Source organism: Ascaphus truei, chromosome 16 (assembly GCF_040206685.1).
Source record: "Ascaphus truei isolate aAscTru1 chromosome 16, aAscTru1.hap1, whole genome shotgun sequence".
NCBI lineage: Eukaryota > Metazoa > Chordata > Amphibia > Anura > Ascaphidae > Ascaphus > Ascaphus truei.
This window is the reverse complement of record NC_134498.1, coordinates 2,003,107-2,022,603: the sequence shown is the minus strand read 5'-3', so window position 1 is coordinate 2,022,603 and position 19,497 is coordinate 2,003,107.

The window sequence follows — 19,497 nt, the reverse complement described above, 5'->3', positions numbered from 1 at the left end:
ACTATGAAGCTGTGCAGAGGGTGAACTCAGACAGAGAAAGGCAATCAAAGTTCTGTGTATATTGCAGTCTAACTGCAGCGCTGCTGCCTTGTGTGAAGTTGCAGGCTCTGTGACCAGTGTACTGTAAATCTGCTTGCTTGTTCGTAAGGCTGCAGGCTGTTTGCAGTTTGCTATATAAAGCTTGCTGCCCTGTCTGGCAGTGTAAAGCTGCTTGCTTGTCCTGGGGTGCAGAGACTATTCTGCATAACATAAAGTCTTTGAGTAGTAGCTCCTGTATGATTCCCCAACACACGGTCTTTATTTTACTTTCCTGAAACCAGGATCACGAATGATGTATGAATAGCTCCAGTAAGCTTAACTCATGTCTCACCTCTTCCAAAGCACAAACAAGTCATTTTCTCTTTCTTAATTTTATTGAGGGAAAATCACAGGGAGATAGGTGCTTGTAGATGTAATGTAGGTAGAGAGTGCTTCTCTGTCTGAAGTGCAGTGTATCAAGGATGAGACAGTGTAAAACAAAAAGGCCTTGCTGGGGTACATAGCAGGCAGTTACTCACTCAGAGTCCAGGGTGAAAAGGAAGTGAGGAGCAAGGGTCACACTAGATGGGAAGTGAGACTATACTAACTGTCAGCAAGGACAGGGGGGTAGGAATAGCCCACTCTCGACTAGGAGAATATGAGCTGCAGGCAACCAACACAGGCTGTAGCAATAATGTTGCCTTTTCACATGCAGCAAGCTGCTGAGACCGGGAAAATAACAGACAGCCAAACTAGGGAGAAATAAATCCCAAGCTGTAAAGGGGCACACATGAATATGGAATCTGGTTCCAGGACAGTACAGGTCAGTGGCTGTGTGTGTCTGTGTAGGTCAGTGGTGTGTCTATGTAGGTCAGTGGATGTGTGAGTGTCTGCAGGTCTGTCTGTGCAGGTCAGTGGCTGTGTGGGTCTGTCTGCAGGTCAGTGGCTGTGTGAGTGTCTGTGCAGGTCAGTGGTTGTGTGTCTGTGCTGGTCTGTCTATGTGTGTGAGTGTCTGTTTGTGCAGGTCAGTGGCTGTGAGTCTGTGGAGGTCAGAGAGAGAATGGGGAGTAGAGAGAATGGACGATGGAGGGGGAGAGAATTGAGGAGAGAGAGAATAGAGGAGGGGATTGAGAGATGATGGCGGAGCAGAGGATGGGGGGGAGAGAATGGGCGGGATGAGGAGAGAATGGGGGAAGGGGAGGAGAGATTGGGTGGGAAGGGGGAGGAAAAGGAGAGAATGGGGGGAGGGAAGGGAGACAGAGAATGGGGGAAGGGAAAGGAGAGATTGGGTGGGAAGGGGGAGGAAAATGAGAGAATGGGGGATGGAAGGGAGACAGAGAATGGGGATTGGTTAGAGAGAATGGGGACAGAAGGGAGAGAGAATGGGGTGGAGGGTGAGAGAAAATGGGTGGAGGGTTAGAGAGAAGGGGGGAAGGTAGTGAGAGAATGGGGAGAAGGTAGAGAGAGAATGGGAAGAGGTGGAATGAATAATACAGCATCAATGGTGACACTATTAGATAAATATAATTATAATATAATTTTTTTAGTAATGTCATTTGTTGTATTAATAATTTTAGTGTGTCCCGGTTTTTCATTTTCAAAATCTGGACACCCTAGGACACAACCTCAATGACACATGCGCACACAGATATATACATAGACCTAAAACCACAATAGGGCAGATTCACCAAGCTCCGGTACAGGGTCAGCGCACCCGGACTGGTGTTAATTCTCTTTTACGTAAATGGGAGTTAATGGAACGGGTGCGCTGACCCTGTTCTGGTGCTTGCGTAATCGGCACGTGTCATTGAGGCTATGGACTAAGCAGTGAGCTTTTGCGCTGGCCTGAAAAAAATAAAGCGTCCGCTAAAAAGTGAAGCCGGAGGCGCGATTTACTTAGGATTTCAGCGCATACAGGATCGGACGTGCTCAAATCTGCCAGATCGTGCGTGCTTTTTTTTTCACCCCCTGTTATCGTGCTTAAAGTTCAAGTACGATAACTGATAGGAAAAAAAAAGCCTCCTGTAACATTTGCATGGAGAATCTGCTTCTCCATGCACGGCTGTTACAGGCGATCGTGCATTCAGAATATACATTTTAATAATAGTGTACATGAGCAGGGGGTCTCTGGATCTGAACCGGATTGGTTTCAGGTCCAGGGACCCACTATAGAAAAAATTGGCTAAAGCGCTCCAATGCCAAGAAAATCAAGAATATTGTAAACCAAAACCACTTCATCCAAGGTAATAGTAATGAGTAATGGTATTAATGGTAATGCATAATAACCACTATGGGTACTATCCTCCTGAAGACAGGTGATAGGTGATACAAGCCAACCCACAATCAGTATCATTGACAGGTTCCCCTGAATAATAAGCAAGTACTCACATATCCTAGGAGTGGTTGACAGGCTGTGCTGATTCCAATGATGAGGTTAAGCAGAAATAGAATGATGAATGGAGCGCACAAGCCAAATGGAGCAGGAAGGACCCAGAATCAAAAATTGAATAATAGGGCACTTTAATATGTCAAGAGACCCATCCAACACGTTCATTGTTCTATTTCCAGGGACCCACTATTTCATGAGATAAATGCCCCGTTATGGGGTGCTGGTATCCCCTGCACTTTTAAAGCTTCCGCGTCACGTGGCCGGGACATTTAAAATCTGCAGGGTATACTAGCACCCCACAACGGGCCTGTATCTCCTAAAGTAGGGTGTCCCCGAGGCTGAAACTAATGTGGTTCAGCTCTGGAGACCCCCCTGCTCATCTACACTACTGTCAAAACACACATCAATAAACAATGATTCATTACCATAGAGGATAGCCGCTATGGTAATGAAGCTGCATTAAGGTAAATTTTAATAATAGTGTGCGGGAGCAGGGGGTCCCCTGAACTGAACCGCATTGATTTCAGCCTCAGAGACCCCCTGCTTCCCGAGTTACAGGCCCCGGTATGGGGCATTGGATGCCAGTGTCAAACCATCTTTATAGTGTCCAAGACGTGAAGCGAAACCCTGGTAGAGGTGCAGAAGTGGATAGAGGCAGCGGAGATCCACAAGATACACGGAGAGATCGCGACCCCTGTGTACCTGGTACCTGTTGCCAACCACGCTAAATTATTACTACCTAAGTGTAAGCCTCCATTTTTATTTTTCCTTGTCATTATAATTTACAATCTACGCTCTATGGTCTTTTCTTTCTTTGGAGATTGTCTGCGGGCAGTTGCTGCATCTATCACAGGGACCATCCACCCCATAAGTTGGATGACTGCTCAGTTTTGGCTGCTTTACTGTGAGTAGCCCTTTGTGAGTCCTACACTATCACTGTATCCCTAATTTAAACATTGCTGTACTAGGTAATGTTTTCTATTTTCATGGCTGCAAGAGTCGCTCCTCTGGTCCTTTTTGGAAAGAATTGAACTTGCAAGACTTCTGAAACGGTCTGCCACCAAGGGTTGAGTGTGCTTGCTAAGCCCCTACAGTATATTGATTTGCACCTTATAGATCACCATAGATTGTCACTTACATTGTGTTATTTATGCACTGTCACTTATATGAGTTCATTTGCACTTAATTCTATGTATTAAGCTCTGGGTTTTTGTTAGAGCGCTTTTGAGCACTTTTTTCTTTCGTTTGTGTGGTGCATACCTGCTGGTAACAGGGGCCCCTGGGTCTCTAACATGGTGGTAAAGGGCAATGACAGTACAGGCTTCTGGGATCTTGCCCAAATAGTACTCACAGGTGCAGCACCTCCATCTTGTGCAGCCCCCAGGTGTATGGGGTGAAGTTTCTGCAAAATAATTCTCATCCCCCTCCTCCTAATAAACATCAGTCTTAGGCCAGGAAGGTATAGGTAAAAACACAGGATCTTTATTTGGTCTTCTTTATTCAGCAGCAGTTGACAGATAACAGCAATAGAAGAGTATTCAACCTCAGGATGTCCCTGGGCCCACTCCCAGCCAAAGGGCACCAAGAGTGGTCCTTGCTCTTCTCCTATCCCTGGTGGGATAGGAGGTATGGTTCCCCACCTCTCCCCGGAGGGAGGGCCTCAAGCCTTCCAGAGCCCTGACAGTTTAGTACGGCTGAACTGGTCTCTCTCCAAGGTAGAGACCAACTTGCTAAAGCAGGAACTGCAACTCACAAAAACAGTTGCAATGAGAACCAGCCCTCTGTCACTGATTGGACAGCAGGCCTGATTCTTCTCTGAATCACTGAGCAGCATGTGTGGGAAGAACCCATGATTACTCCTGGCAAACCTACCTACCCTTACTGGCTTTTCAGCCAGGAGGACAGAATAATAGCCCAAAACTACCCAGGGCTACATAAAATAAACAGGGGCGTTGCTATCGGGGCTGCAGGGGGTGCAACCGCACCCCAGCGCGATGCAAAATAAAAATAAAAGGGCGCCAAAATATCAGACAAAAAAGAGAAATTAATTAAAAAAAACATAAATCAATAAAAAATAATAATCGGAAAATATAATAATTATTATTAATGCTCCCCTAGGACCTTTGCGCTCTAGGCGACCACCTAATGGATGGCCCTGCGAGATTTGCGGGAGGAAAAGGTGTGAATGTGATAGATATGCAGGGGGATGGGGGAGCATGAGAGTTATACACAGGGGCACAAGTGCCCCATCACCCGCATCTCTATATACTGAGTGTGCCTCTGTGTATAACAATGCTGATCTGTGCTGCTCCATCTGATCTCACTGCGCAGTGATCCAGGGACGATCCGATCGCCATTTAATTGTGTCAGGAAGCAATTTTTCCCCCCATTGCACAGCAGGGGTTATGTTTCGCCTTCCTCCCATTCATACACATGCATAGAAAAACATGGGAAAATATATCAATAAATAAACATGACATCATTAACAATTGCAGAGTTACTTTCTCAAAGGGCTCCACTGTATCATTCTAGCAAATGAAAACTTAGAATCCTAGTGTATCATAGATATAGATTTAAATACTATAGAAATATGTGTGGCCACAGATAAAACAAGCCACACCCAGTGGTATATTAGAGGCAGAAACCTGATACCATATAAGTAACATAAGACCGAACTTCGCAAGACATACTGTACAACACATACAAAAACAGTATATACAAATAAATAAACCCAAAAGAACCATACTAACTCACCATTAAAGTGCTACACATATTTAATTGGAATAGTTCATGCGGGTCTGGGGTTTGCATTTAATACAAACACCCCTGTACTGTACTGCATAAGTTACATTAAATAACAGCCCAGTAATAACTGGACTGTCACGAATAAATAAGAACCCAGATTTGAACCAATTTCTATAGACACAATAATATGGACAACAGGAGGATACAGCATGTCCAAACCCTAAAGGACTTCTTATGGTAGGATATACAGTGTAGCAACATTAAAGCTGCAGTTCAAGCTGCGGTTTTTAAAAAATATATATATTTTTTTTTCCCATTCAATATGTGAATCAATACAATCTGCACACTGACAAATGATTAGCTAAGCTGCAGATCCATCCGTTCTACTGTAATCGATCGCTTGCTCAGGGTTTTTTAATTCAGTTCTTGCACAGCTTTTGGGCAATGTAGTTCCTGGAATATGATTGACTGGTCAGTTACTAGATACAATTGGTGCACTGCTAGAGAGAGGGCAGGGCACAAGAACCAGAGCCTATCAGAAGGGGAAGAGGGCTGTCACTTTGGAAATGCTTCCTACATTGGAAACATTAAAAAATGTCTTTAAAACATTTTTTTTTAATACTACAAGTATTTTCTCATAGTACAGAACTGATTTATTTAAAAAACACACCTGTAGGATATTGCTTGAACTGCTGCTTTACTGAAAGAACCAACTAAAAAGCTACATAATTATAAATAATGTGTGTATCCATTATAAATACCATACCTTTGTTACCGTTAAGTGTATAAGCGATGGTATAACTGAGTCAGAAATAGACTTATATAAGGCCTCTGATGTCACATTTGAGTGTTAAATGGTACACCCTCAATACGATTGGCTGGTGTACCATGTGACAGGTTTTTTTTTTCCTTTTAAAAGATGTGACGTCATCTTAAAGGGAGGGAAGCCGGCAAATCAGGAAAGCTATGCTTCCCTCCCTTTAAAATGACGTCACCAGAAAAAAAAGGCAGCCATCACATGGTACTACAACCAATCGGATGGGGGTGTACCTATCGGCACACCTTAGTGGTCTCTGTGGGGTACTCAACAACACCCAGAAGTAAACCACTGTGAACTAAAAAAAAAAGAAAAAGTACAGTAAACAAGAGTTAATACATATTGTTAAAATAGCTCTTTAGCAAAAGCCTTTATCCCAGAATCAAAACCCCTGCATCGAGGGATATTGAGGATGGGTAACAAAAATAGGAATAGATGGGGGGTTTATTGGGGAAGAGTAACAAACAGGTGACATCACAGTGAACACAAATCAGACTAGTAAATTGTATTGTATAATAATAAACAAGACAACATGTTATTATTATTTATTTTGAATGCCAACACTCCTATCCCAAAGTAGATGGGTATTTGGGACTATGTCTCATGGGCAACTGGATCAGCAGGCAGGAGAGGGGGGGGAATAAGGATAGCGAAAGATAGAGGAGAGGGAGAGAGGGAATGAACGAGGGTGGAAGCAGAAGGGGAGAAGAAGGGAGGAGGGTTAGGGGTAGGTGGGGAGAGTGGACTGTAAGAAGGAAAGGCAGAAAAGAGAGGAAGGTATGCTTAGATTACAATGTGATAAAGTGTTTTGGTGAATGGGGAGGAGCAACTGGACACTTGATAATCTTTACCATTGGAAACCCCTCGTGTACATAGGATTTGGTGGTTAGCAGATGGGTTATTCATGCACAGTGGCTGGAGTGGGAGGAAGCGAGGTGTCAGCATTGTGTTGCTTGTATCAGCAGATATGCACTATAATTAGGCGAGATGAGAGGTATTGTGCTATTACCCAGAGCTTATACTGACTGCTTTATTGTTATTGCTGAGATTATGTGACTACAGTACAGTATGGATACAAGGTGAAAACTGCATTAATATATAACGTAGAGAGTACCCTGCTCTACATCAAGAGGGAATTTAGCCAAAAAGAATTTGTAGGGTGGTGCTCACAGGGAAGAGGATAAATGACAGTCTAAGATAGAAAAGAATCCCTATAGTGTGGCACATAGATAAGAAAAACACCCTAATTAAAACATAATCTTTATTAAGGTAACTTTAAATATAACTGTTTGGACACCACAAAATCAAGACACAAAACTTACTAAAAACAATTAAAAGAAATGAAGAGGTGTGGGTAAGTGTAACTATTAATACTAGTAATACAGTGACTTACAGGCATACCCCGCATTAACGTACGCAATGGGACCGGAGCATGTATGTAAAGCGAAAATGTACTTAAAGTGAAGCACTACCTTTTCCCCACTTATCGATGCATGAACTGTACGGCAATCGTCATATACGTGCATAACTGATATAAATAACACATGTGTAACAGGCTCTATTGTCTCCCCGCTTGCGCACAGCTTCGGTACAGGTAGGGAGCTGGTATTGCTGTTCAGGACATGCTGACAGGCGCATGCGCTAGCTGCCGTTTTCCTATTGAGCAATATGTACTTACTCGCGAGTGTACTTAAAGTGAGTGTCCTTAAACCGGGGTATGCCTGTATATATATATATATCTGTAACTAGATATAGTAAACACTTCGATAGTGCAAGTATTAGTGCCCATATAATGTCCTCCAAAGACAGAGTATACGGCCTGATGTCCAAAATAATAGCTAAATGGCCCCCTATGTAAGGAGACCCCTAGACAGGGACACCTTACCACCAAACTACTGATGTTTATAGTAGTTTGGTAAAGGCATGCACACCAAATGTTTCCACACAGGAGTGTATTTTGGCACACACAGGGGTGCTGATAGGACCAAATTATATGGAGCAGCTGGAGAATCAGGTAACACTAGGTAGTGGCTGGTGTTTAATCCTTGCTAATGTAGGTACTTATAGCCCTTAATCCTGGATCAAGGATTCAGCTTCCCTTTGCTCCTCCTTTTTCTTTGCCACCGTTCCTGTGACAATTCTGCCCATCACTCTGATTTGCAGCACATCTCGGCGCCTTTCTGACGCACGTTGTCCTGACAGCGCAGGTTCAAGTGGTTCAGTCGCTTCCTTTGTGACTTGAGAAATAATGTTCTTTCTCTTCTTCCTTCTCTTTGCTTTATTAGCTCCAGAGACATCGATATTATTGGACACACACTCACTGGTATCAGCTTCCACATCTTGCTTGCACTCACAACGCGTTGCTTGCTTTTGCAGCTGTTTGTCTTTGAAAATTTGGGGACATACGTCTTCCATGTGAAGGCCCAGCATACTAAAAATTAATCTGCGGGTACGAGTCGTCACCACCACCATCATCATCATCATCTTATGGCCTGAAGGGACACAGTTTTGTATGATTACGTACATTGCAAAACAAACATTAAATGTCGGCCATTTAAAAAGCCCAGCAGGGAAAACGTGACACTCAGCACTTTGCTTATAGCGTTAGCTTCACACTGCACTCTTTTCATACCCGACGGGGCAGACTTTGCACTCAGCACTTGCTAGATGCCATTTTCACTTTCTTCAGCAATTTTTTTTTTGGTTTTCTGCTGGGGTTCAGGGCCTTAACATATCTTTATCTACTTACCTCTAGGTGCTATTGCATCCAAACTTCAAACATTCTCTGTGTATTCTGTAGGCACAACTGGTCATACACAGTGGGACAGACTTCACTCGCAGACTCTGCACTTTACATCGACCGGGCGGCCATTTTAAATCCCCACTTTTTTATTTTCAAACCCACAGACCTTTCAGTGTCTGCCCGCACTCATCCACCATATATGGCAAACTGCTTCCTTTATGTAGCGCAGCCTCTTTCCCAGGCTCTTCCTGACACAGTCTTCTAGGGTTTGTTTTGTATAAAAGGGGGACACGTGTATACACACAAGGGGCAATCAGCTCTCAACCTTCAACGGTTTATTTCTCCATTAGTGACACAACACATTTTTAAACACTGTCACTGTAAGTCAAAACAAACAAAAAAATAATATCTACTCCTGTCAGGAGTGTAACTCACATGCATATCCCTATCTGCAATATTGGCTGGCTAAATCAGTTACCAACTTAAAAATAACACACAGATAGAATAACATTGAGTTCTTAACTGTGAGATGGGGCAGCGTCCCATTAGGTCCTCAGATGCTGCAGTATGTGACGGATGCATCCTCTCCCTAACTGGATACAGGGAAACTGCGATACCCACAGCCTCCAGGCTCTAAGTGAGAGATGAAAAAGCAACCCTCTCTGCTTTAAACAACAAAAAGGCAGTGCTAATGAATAACTACTAGAAAATGGCCAGCAGCCTGGGATATAACTCTGACCCCCTAGGTCAGATACAGAGAGAAAAAAAAAGTTATATCTGTGGCGCTTGGCCCATAAAAGAATATAAAATGTAAAAAAATATTTATACAACCAGATGGAAGGTGGTATCCACTTGGACTCTCCTCATGAAGACGATAAATCATGTAAAAGATATAAAAACAAACATAGTGTAATACAGTAAGTAACAAACATACAACACTACTATCAGATAATAGACAAACAATTGCTGAGACAAAACAAATGACTGATATAAAAAAAGCATTTAATACAATAGCTAAATAAAATAAATAATATCACTAAAACAAAGGGTCACACGTGCACTCCAACAAGGGTTGGACTGGCCGCTTACCAGACACTAAAGAGTAGAAGGCAGTGGATAAATCTGAGAGTATACCCTCTCGTGATGGTGAAAATCAGTGTCCAAGCGTCTCATATGATCAGCAGGAGCTTCAGAGGGGGACCCTCCCTGCCTTCCACACCACAGACCTCCACAGGGCAGACGTACAGGGCCACGTGTCGCAATAAAAGGCGTCGTCACGTGCGCAACCGCAGCGCAGGATTCACGCCGACAGCAACAGGCCAGCAGTGTCATCAATGTCCTGTTTGGCGCAACAGCCGCCGTAGACAGGAACAATGGCCAGGATATGTCCGTGAAGATGGTATAGCAAGTGTGGTGGATGCTGTAATAACAGCTGTGCACGCATAGACCACCCAACGCGTTTCGGAAGACTGCGCTTCCTTCCTCAGGGGTAGAAAAGTAGTGCCTCAGTCATAAAACGTCCACATTTATGTATTCCCTATTTAAAGGTATAGTACCCCAATATGAGAATGGACATGCGCAATGGCTGAAAAATAACCAAAGGTCTAAGCAAACAACACTTAAAGACATACAACATTACAAAATCACATACATACTACAAATAAAAAAATTTTAGCAAAAGAAGGCTGATGGTAGCCACCTATTATTATAAGTGATTGAGCCCAAGATGAAAAAATACAACTGGAAATAAAAATGAAAATGAATGAATACATAATATGCAAATACATGTATGAGTAAGAAGTATTTTACATTTACTAATGGGTGACATAGACCTCTCAATTGTATTCCACAATAGAATATGTTTGGTATAAGATGGTATTTAGCTCCAAGGCGATCCATGTAAGAACATAGAAATGGACCACAGAGGATAAACAGATACAAGATGGGCAGTATGCAAAAGGAATAAAATAAAGCCTAGGGCCTCACAGAAATGGGCCACCAACCATTCCAACCAATACGTCGAACACAACGTGATATATAGTCAAATGTGCAGTGTCCAGTACAAATCCAACACATACAAGATGGGTAGGAAATAATATGTTAGTATAATGATATAATAAATAAACTATATTTATTAACTACAAAATGTGAAATTCCTCATATAATACAAGACTATGTGTAACATTAAAAATAAATCTATACAATCCACAATCCCAGTGACTTAAGTGTAATATAAACATATTGTTAATCAATTAAATAAAATCTTAATCAATTAGATTAATGTGAAACCCAAATAACCCCATGTAAATGTCAAATGACAAAAGATGACCTATTAAATGATTTATTTGTTAATGAGAAATGCTTTGAGGTCGAACTCAATATTAAGACCCAGAGGTATCAGCGTCTGGAGCTCATATTTCCAAAAGGACTCTTTTTTGCCCAGGAGGCTATTGATATTGCCTCCCCGCCAATTTGGTGTAAGTGCCTCTATGGCCATACATTTTAATCCTGAGGGGTTCCTGTCATGTACCTAGAGAAAGTGATTCGACACACTGTGCGTGATCAAATCTTTGGTGATATTATAAACGTGTTCATATAAACGGCGTTTGATTGGCCTTGTAGTCATTCCCACATACTGCAGACCGCAGGGACATTCCAAAAAATAAATAACGTTTGTGCTGTTGCAATTAATGTGTTGTTTAATGTTGTACGTCTTGGAAGTAACCGTAGAGGAAAATGAAGTTCTTTTTAGACTATATTTGCAGGCTGTACAAGTACTGCAAATAAAACAGCCCTTAGGGCCGAAATTGTTATGTGTATTCTTCCGCATAAGAGGACAGCTGGGTGCCAATTTCTGTCCAATATTTGGTGCTTTGTGAACACAATGTTTGGTCTGTTAGGTAATACATTGATTAGATCTTTATCCTTCATAAGGATTGGCCAATGCTTATACAAGATCTTCTTTATGTTAGAGGCCATTGAATTATACTGAGTAATAAATGATATTTATGCTGTTGTCTCTGTTTTCTTTTAATACTGAAGAAGAGTATCTCTATCTAACAATTCGACCTTAGATATAGTCTTGTCCAAACCACATGTTGGGTATTTCCTTTCAATGAATTTATTTTTTAATTCTTGTGCTTGTGTCTGAAAAGTACTATTTTTTGAACGATGATAACAACTCTAGTGCTAGTGGGGTGCATAGGGACAGCCGGACCAAATAAATTTATCCTCAAAGCTGCCCATAAAAAGATTGGCATAACTAGGAGCGAACTTTGAACCCATGGCAGTGATAAAATAAACTTAATACCTGTGACTAAAAAAGATTTAAATGTGTCAGAAATCAAAGGGTCTCCGTCCAATACCTGGTCAATAGGTATTAAGTTTATTTTATCACACAATTTTTTTAATTTTAATGGATCATATTATTTACAGACATGTGGCGCCGCCATGGGTACTAAGTTTGCTCCTAGTTATGCAAATCGTTTTATGGGCAGCTGGGAGGATAAATTTATTTGGTCCGGCTGTCCCTATGGAGCAAACTTGGTCCTATGGCGGCGCTAAAATAGAGGCAACGCTTATTCTAACATTTGCCTTAAACTAGCCGGGTTACATTTAGGGTATGTGCTGGGTATGTTCTGGGCTAGTTTGAGGCACGTTTAAGGCATTTCTGCATTGACTAACGACCCATAGGATTAACACAGCAGGGATCCCTGGCAGTCCAATTCAGTTTGAATGGGACTGCCAGGGACCCCCGCTGTTAATCTGATAGGCCATTAATCAATGCAAAAATGCTGGGGCTAGTTTAAGGAAATGTATTCAGAATGTACCTGGGTGTACCTGGGTCTTTTGCGGAATTGCCACTGGTTTTTGTTAGAATAATCGCTGCCTCTACTGTACATCGATGACATTTTTTTCATTTGGTCAGGCACCCAACTAGAGTTGTTATCATTTCAAGAGTATATGAATAATAATTTGTTTAATCTTAAATTCACTTTCACTTCTAGCAACACTTCTATTGAGTTTTTAGATTTATGTATATATATAGAAAATAATACTTTACATACCAAAACTTTCTTTAAATCCGTTCAAGCCAACAATTATTTACACGCCAATAGCCAGCACAACCCTGCGTGGATCAACAACATACCAAAGGGCCAATTTATTAGGTTAAAACAGAATAGTTCAAAAAATAGTACTTTTCAGACAAAAGCACAAGAATTAAAAAATAAATTCATTGAAAGGAAATACCCAACATGTGGTTTGGACAAGACTATATCTGAGGTCGAATTGTTAGATAGAGATACTCTTCTTCAGTATTAAAAGAAAACAGAGACAACAGCATAAATATCATTTATTACTCAGTATAATTCAATGGCCTCTAACATAAAGAAGATCTTGTATAAGCATTGGCCAATCCTTATGAAGGATAAAGATCTAATCAATGTATTTCCTAGCAGACCAAACATTGTGTTCACAAAAGCACCAAATATTGGACAGAAATTGGCACCCAGCTGTCCTCTTATGCGGAAGAATACACATAACAATTTCGGCCTTAAGGGCTGTTTTATTTGCAGTGCTTGTACAGCCTGCAAATATATTCTAAAAAGAACTTCATTTTCCTCCACGGTTACTTCCAAGACGTACAACATTAAACAACACATTAATTGCAACAGCACAAACGTTATTTATTTTTTGGAATGTCCCTGCGGTCTGCAGTATGTGGGAATGACTACCAAGTCAATCAAACGCCATTTATATGAACACGTTTATAATATCACCAAAGGTTTGATCACGCACAATGTGTCGAATCACTTTCTCCAGGTACATGACAGGGACCCCTCAGGATTAAAATGTATGGCCATAGAGGCACTTACACCAAATTGGCGGGGAGGCAATATCAATAGCCTCCTGGGCAAAAAAGAGTCCTTTTGGATATATGAGCTCCAGACGCTGATACCTCTGGGTCTTAATATGGAGTTCGACCTCAAAGCATTTCTCATTAACAAATAAATCATTTAATAGGTCATCTTTTGTCATTTGACATTTACATGGGGTTATTTGGGTTTCACATTAATCTAATTGATTAAGATTTTATTTAATTGATTAACAATATGTTTATATTACACTTAAGTCACTGGGATTGTGGATTGTATAGATTTATTTTTAATGTTACACATAGTCTTGTATTATATGAGGAATTTCACATTTTGTAGTTAATAAATATAGTTTATTTATTATATCATTATACTAACATATTATTTCCTACCCATCTTGTATGTGTTGGATTTGTACTGGACACTGCACATTTGACTATATATCACGTTGTGTTCGACGTATTGGTTGGAATGGTTGGTGGCCCATTTCTGTGAGGCCCTAGGCTTTATTTTATTCCTTTTGCATACTGCCCATCTTGTATCTGTTTATCCTCTGTGGTCCATTTCTATGTTCTTACATGGATCGCCTTGGAGCTAAATACCATCTTATACCAAACATATTCTATTGTGGAATACAATTGAGAGGTCTATGTCACCCATTAGTAAATGTAAAATACTTCTTACTCATACATGTATTTGCATATTATGTATTCATTCATTTTCATTTTTATTTCTAGTTGTATTTTTTCATCTTGGGCTCAATCACTTATAATAATAGGTGGCTACCATCAGCCTTCTTTTGCTAAAAATGTTTTATTTGTAGTATCTATATGATTTTGTAATGTTGTATGTCATTAAGTTTTGTTTGCTGAGACCTTTGGTTATTTTTCAGCCATTGCACATGTCCATTCTCATATTGATATACCTTTAAATCGGGACTACATAAATGTGGACGTTTTATGACTGAGGCACTACTTTTCTACCCCTGAGGAAGGAAGCGCAGTCTTCCGAAACGCGTAGGGTGGTCAATGCATGCACAGCTGTTATTACAGCATCCATCACACTTGCTATACCATCTCCACGGACATATCCCAGCCATTGTTCCTGTCTACGGCGGCTGCTGCGCTGAACAGGACATTGATGACACCGCTGGCCTGTTGCTGTCGGCGTGAATCCTGCGCTGCGGTTGCGCACGTGACGACGCCTTCTCTTGCGACACGTGGCCCTGTACATCTGCCCTGTGGAGGTCTGTGGTGTGGAAGACAGGGAGGGTCCCCCTCTGAAGCTCCTGCTGATCATATGAGATGCTTGGACACTGATATTCACCATCACGAGAGGGGATACTCTCAGATTTATCCACTGCCTTCTACTCTTTAGTGTCTGGTAAGCGGCCAGTCCAACCCTTGTTGGAGTGCACGTGTGACCCTTTGTTTTAGTGATATTATTTATTTTATTTAGCTATTGTATTAAATGCTTTTTTTATATCAGTCATTTGTTTTATCTCAGCAATTGTTTGTCTATTATCTGTGAGTAGTGTTGTATGTTTGTTAGTTACTGTATTACACTATGTTTGTTTTTATATCTTTTACATGATTTATCGTCTTCATGAGGAGAGTCCACGTGGATACCACCTTCCATCTGGTTGTATAAATATTTTTTTACATTTTATATTCTTTAATGTGCCAAGCGCCATAGATATAACCTCTCTGCTCTAAATACCTGTTCTAGTAATTAGGAGAGCAGGTGAGGGAAACCAGCACCTTTAATCTCTGACCTGGAGTTTCTATCCCACAGTCTCAGCAAATGTGAAACTGTGGAATGGATCATTTTTTCCCTTTTTTCCACTTTCTGCTTAAAAATTGGACAGACCGCTGCCTAATATTCTGGGACTATGTCACAATATATATACACGTGACACAAAAAATGGGTTTTAACCCAAATTGAGTGTGAATTTTAAAGTGACAAGTGTTGATACTAATTAGAATGGCCGCCGAAAGACAATAGGCATCTCTATACAATGACTTGCATAATAATGCAATGAAAACAAGAGAACAAAAGTCCTTGGCGCTGTAAAAGTCAATAATACCAGTCCTGGAATGTGATACTTGAATCAGTCCCACTGATCCCACTTGGTCAAAAACTGGTAACTCTGTGGGTACAAAGAAGAAAACAGACCATTGTGCAGTAATTTCTAGTATACAAGTCACTGCACTCTTCAAATGCCAACAGATAAGCAGAACCCAGGCAATGGATAATCAGAAGAACAGGATCTCTGAATCCCACGTAGCCTCTAAATCATAGTAGCCATGAAATTAATGAAATAAACATTGCATGGTATCAGGGATATGCAGGAGGAAAGAAGGAGACCAAAAGCGCACCAGCACAAACAGAGCAGGAAGGACCCAAAACGGAAAATAATTAAAAGGGCACTTTAATGTGACAAAAGACCCATCCAACGCGTTTAGAACGTCACAGCGTTCTTTTTCAAGGATAAAACACAATGTAATGACATCCATTATATACCCTCTTACCTGTGGGCCGTTTCGCGCCAAAAATCGGAACCTAATGACGTCATGACGCTGCGCGCGTCATCGCGCATGCGCAGAGCGACTCAGTGCCGATCTAAGGGCAAAAGGAAGTCCCACAGACAGTGTGGCCATCTTGGATAAGGGCAAGTCATAGGAAAACACTGCCTTGCTAATACTAAACATCCCTACAAGACATATATATAGTGCTACTCACTAGGCATGCACAAAAAACAAAACTGTGCGCTACTACCTAACTACCTATAAAGTTTAAATGTATAAATATATACAGTGCAGTGACTATACCATCAATTTAGTGATAAAAATTTAATAAAAAATTAAACCACAACTCCCACAGTGAGATAATTATACATTAAATAATAAGTGCCACATAACCGTGTTGGGGATAATGGCGTCTGCAGCTGTAAACGCAGGGGTGGCTCAGCACCCCACACACACTAAGAGAATGGAAACAAAAGAAAACAGCGCACAACGCCAAATAGTGAAGCAAATTCAACAATATATTATAGAATTAAAAAGGGGGTAATATATCTGCGTACATGAAAAAAGTTGGTAAAAGGCATGTAGTGTGTATCACACTGTTTACCACTCGGCAGCTGTTAGCTGTAGATTCAGGTGCTTGCTTCCCTCTGCTGCTGCAGCTCAGTTGATTCTGGGGCAGGACGTCAGTCTTTTCACTCCCAAGGGGATTTCCCTTCATGCAGCCAGGTTCAGCAGCTGGTACTGGGGCTCGGTGAAATCGCTCCTGCTTCCTGGCCGATATGAAGCTGCTCCTGTACCTCGGCAGGTGTATCCTCTGCACAGAGGTTAAAACGCAGCTTGCTGCTGTCTACACAGCAGTGGTGGATTCAATAGGGAAGTTTGAACAGTCTTACAAAGTCTCTCACAAGTGTCCAAAACAGCACACAGGATGAAATAAAAACAGGACAGGCCAACACATAGACAAAGGCCAATGTAAGCAGATATAAGGCAATAAAATGTTACATCCAACTAGTTTCGTAGAATTAACTACTTCTTCAGGGAGTAATTAGGCCATTACCCAGAGGTCTTAAATACCTCACATAGATACCTTATTGGTCAACCAATTAGGGATAGACCAATCATCTATAATAGGTAATGGTCTGCGTGATAGGGAAGATGTGTAGTTTACTTTAAAAAAAACAACTTTATTAACAAAAAAACAAAAACAAAACAATACCTATTTAATATAAACTTACATATAGACAAAACCTAGCATAAATAATTAAAAACATGCTGGAATAAAAGAAACACAATATTAGTCGACTTAAAATAGACACCATCATTACTTGCATAAAAAGATGTAACTAGAAAAAAGCGTAGGATAAAGAAAGGAAAACAGAGATACAGAGATAAATGATACATCCCCTAGGTACAGAGGGGTGGTGAGCTAAAGATTCAATAAAGTGCCCAAATATCCACATCCTCATTTAACCCCTTAGGGGACATAGTATCTAACTTATGTATCCAATATGTCTCTTTAGAAGACAATGTTTTAACTCTGTCCCCTCCTCTTCTATTTACAGGAATCAACTGAATCCCCTTAAAAGTGAGACTTGACGGATCTTTATTATGGTGTATCAGGAAGTGTCTAGATACACTATGTTTTTCAAAACCATTTTTAATATTTCTGACATGTTCCTGAATCCGAACTTTAAGGCTGCGTTTGGTTCTGCCTACATATTGATACCCACACGCACATTCCAATAGGTATACAATATGTGTAGAATAAAGTCATCAATATTAAAAACTTCCTTCGTTACTTGTGAATAAAAAGTGCGCTGTTTTCTTTTGTTTCCATTCACTAGGCATGCGCATTGCGACGGAATGAACCTAAACAAAGCTAAAATACAATTACTAAGAAATACAAATAATAACAAAAGGGAAAAGCATAAGAAAAATTGAAAAAAACATATTGAATTACACCTTAAACTACATACAAGGGAAAGTAAGAATATAGAAAGCATATGAACATAATTTGAAGAATAATATGTGACAACCAAATAACTTAAAAACATGTTAAAACATACATACTGCATAACACAGATTGTAAACCTAAATCCTAGGAACCAGGGAAATACAACAATTATCATATATAAAACACATTGTATAGAGTATTATCAACACAATACATCAAAGAACCGATTTTATATTAAACTTTATAAGATTTATTTATAACATTTTAATTATAAAGCCTGAGTTTCAAGGGCTAAATTTGATCAAACCTAATTATCTGAAACCTTATCAGCTGATCGTGATTGACCTAAGGTACAATCAATTGTTTACAATTTGTAAAACATTACAAGAAATGGGTTAACTGCCAGTCAATATTCAGACCCATAGGGAAGCGTGTTTGGAGAATAAAGATCCAATACGCCTCCCTACGGTCCAGAAGGTTGACACGATCACCTCCTCTAGATTTACAATTAACAGATTCAATCCCCAGGAAGGAAAAATTGCTAGTTCCTCCCTGACCACATTCCATGAAATGTTTAGAAACAGGATGATTGGTGTCTTTCAATCTTATGAGCCTCAAGTGCTCTAACATCCTGACCTTAAGGGCCCTAGTCGTCCTCCCCACGTACCTCTTGCCACAACCACATGTTATGAGATAAACACAAATTGACTTTTACAATTTATAAAACTGTTGATCTTATATTCCTTATTCTTTACTTTATTCACACCATGTGGCAGTGGCAAGGCATACTGTAGAAAACTTTTTGCCGGCTTCATGTGTTTGCATATACTACAAGAGCCACATTTGAAGGAACCCCTAGTGATAAAAGGTCTTGTAGATCCAGAAGTATTAAGTTCACTTGGTGAGATATAAGATCCAATTGTTCTCGCTCTACGATATACAAAAGTAGGACCAGGTTCAACATATTTTTTAAGTACAGGGTCCATGGATAGGATATTCCAATGTTTTGAGATTATAGAGTTAATCTGTTTTCAGATGACTTGCCCTTATCCAAGATGGCCACACTGTCTGTGGGACTTCCTTTTGCCCTTAGATCGGCACTGAGTCGCTCTGCGCATGCGCGATGCTCGTGCAGCGTCATGACGTCATCAGGTTCCGATTTTTGGCGCGAAACGGCCCACAGGTAAGAGGGTATATAATGGATGTCATTACATTGTGTTTTATCTATGAAAAAGAACGCTGTGACGTTCGAAACGCGTTGGATGGGTCTTTTGTCACATTAAAGTGCCCTTTTAATTATTTTCCGTTTTGGGTCCTTCCTGCTCCGTTTGTGCTGGTGCGCTTTTGGTCTCCTTTTTTCCTGTATTGCATAATTGTAGCTGCACAGCCTGCCTGACCACCAGGATGTGAGTATTGCATATTTCCA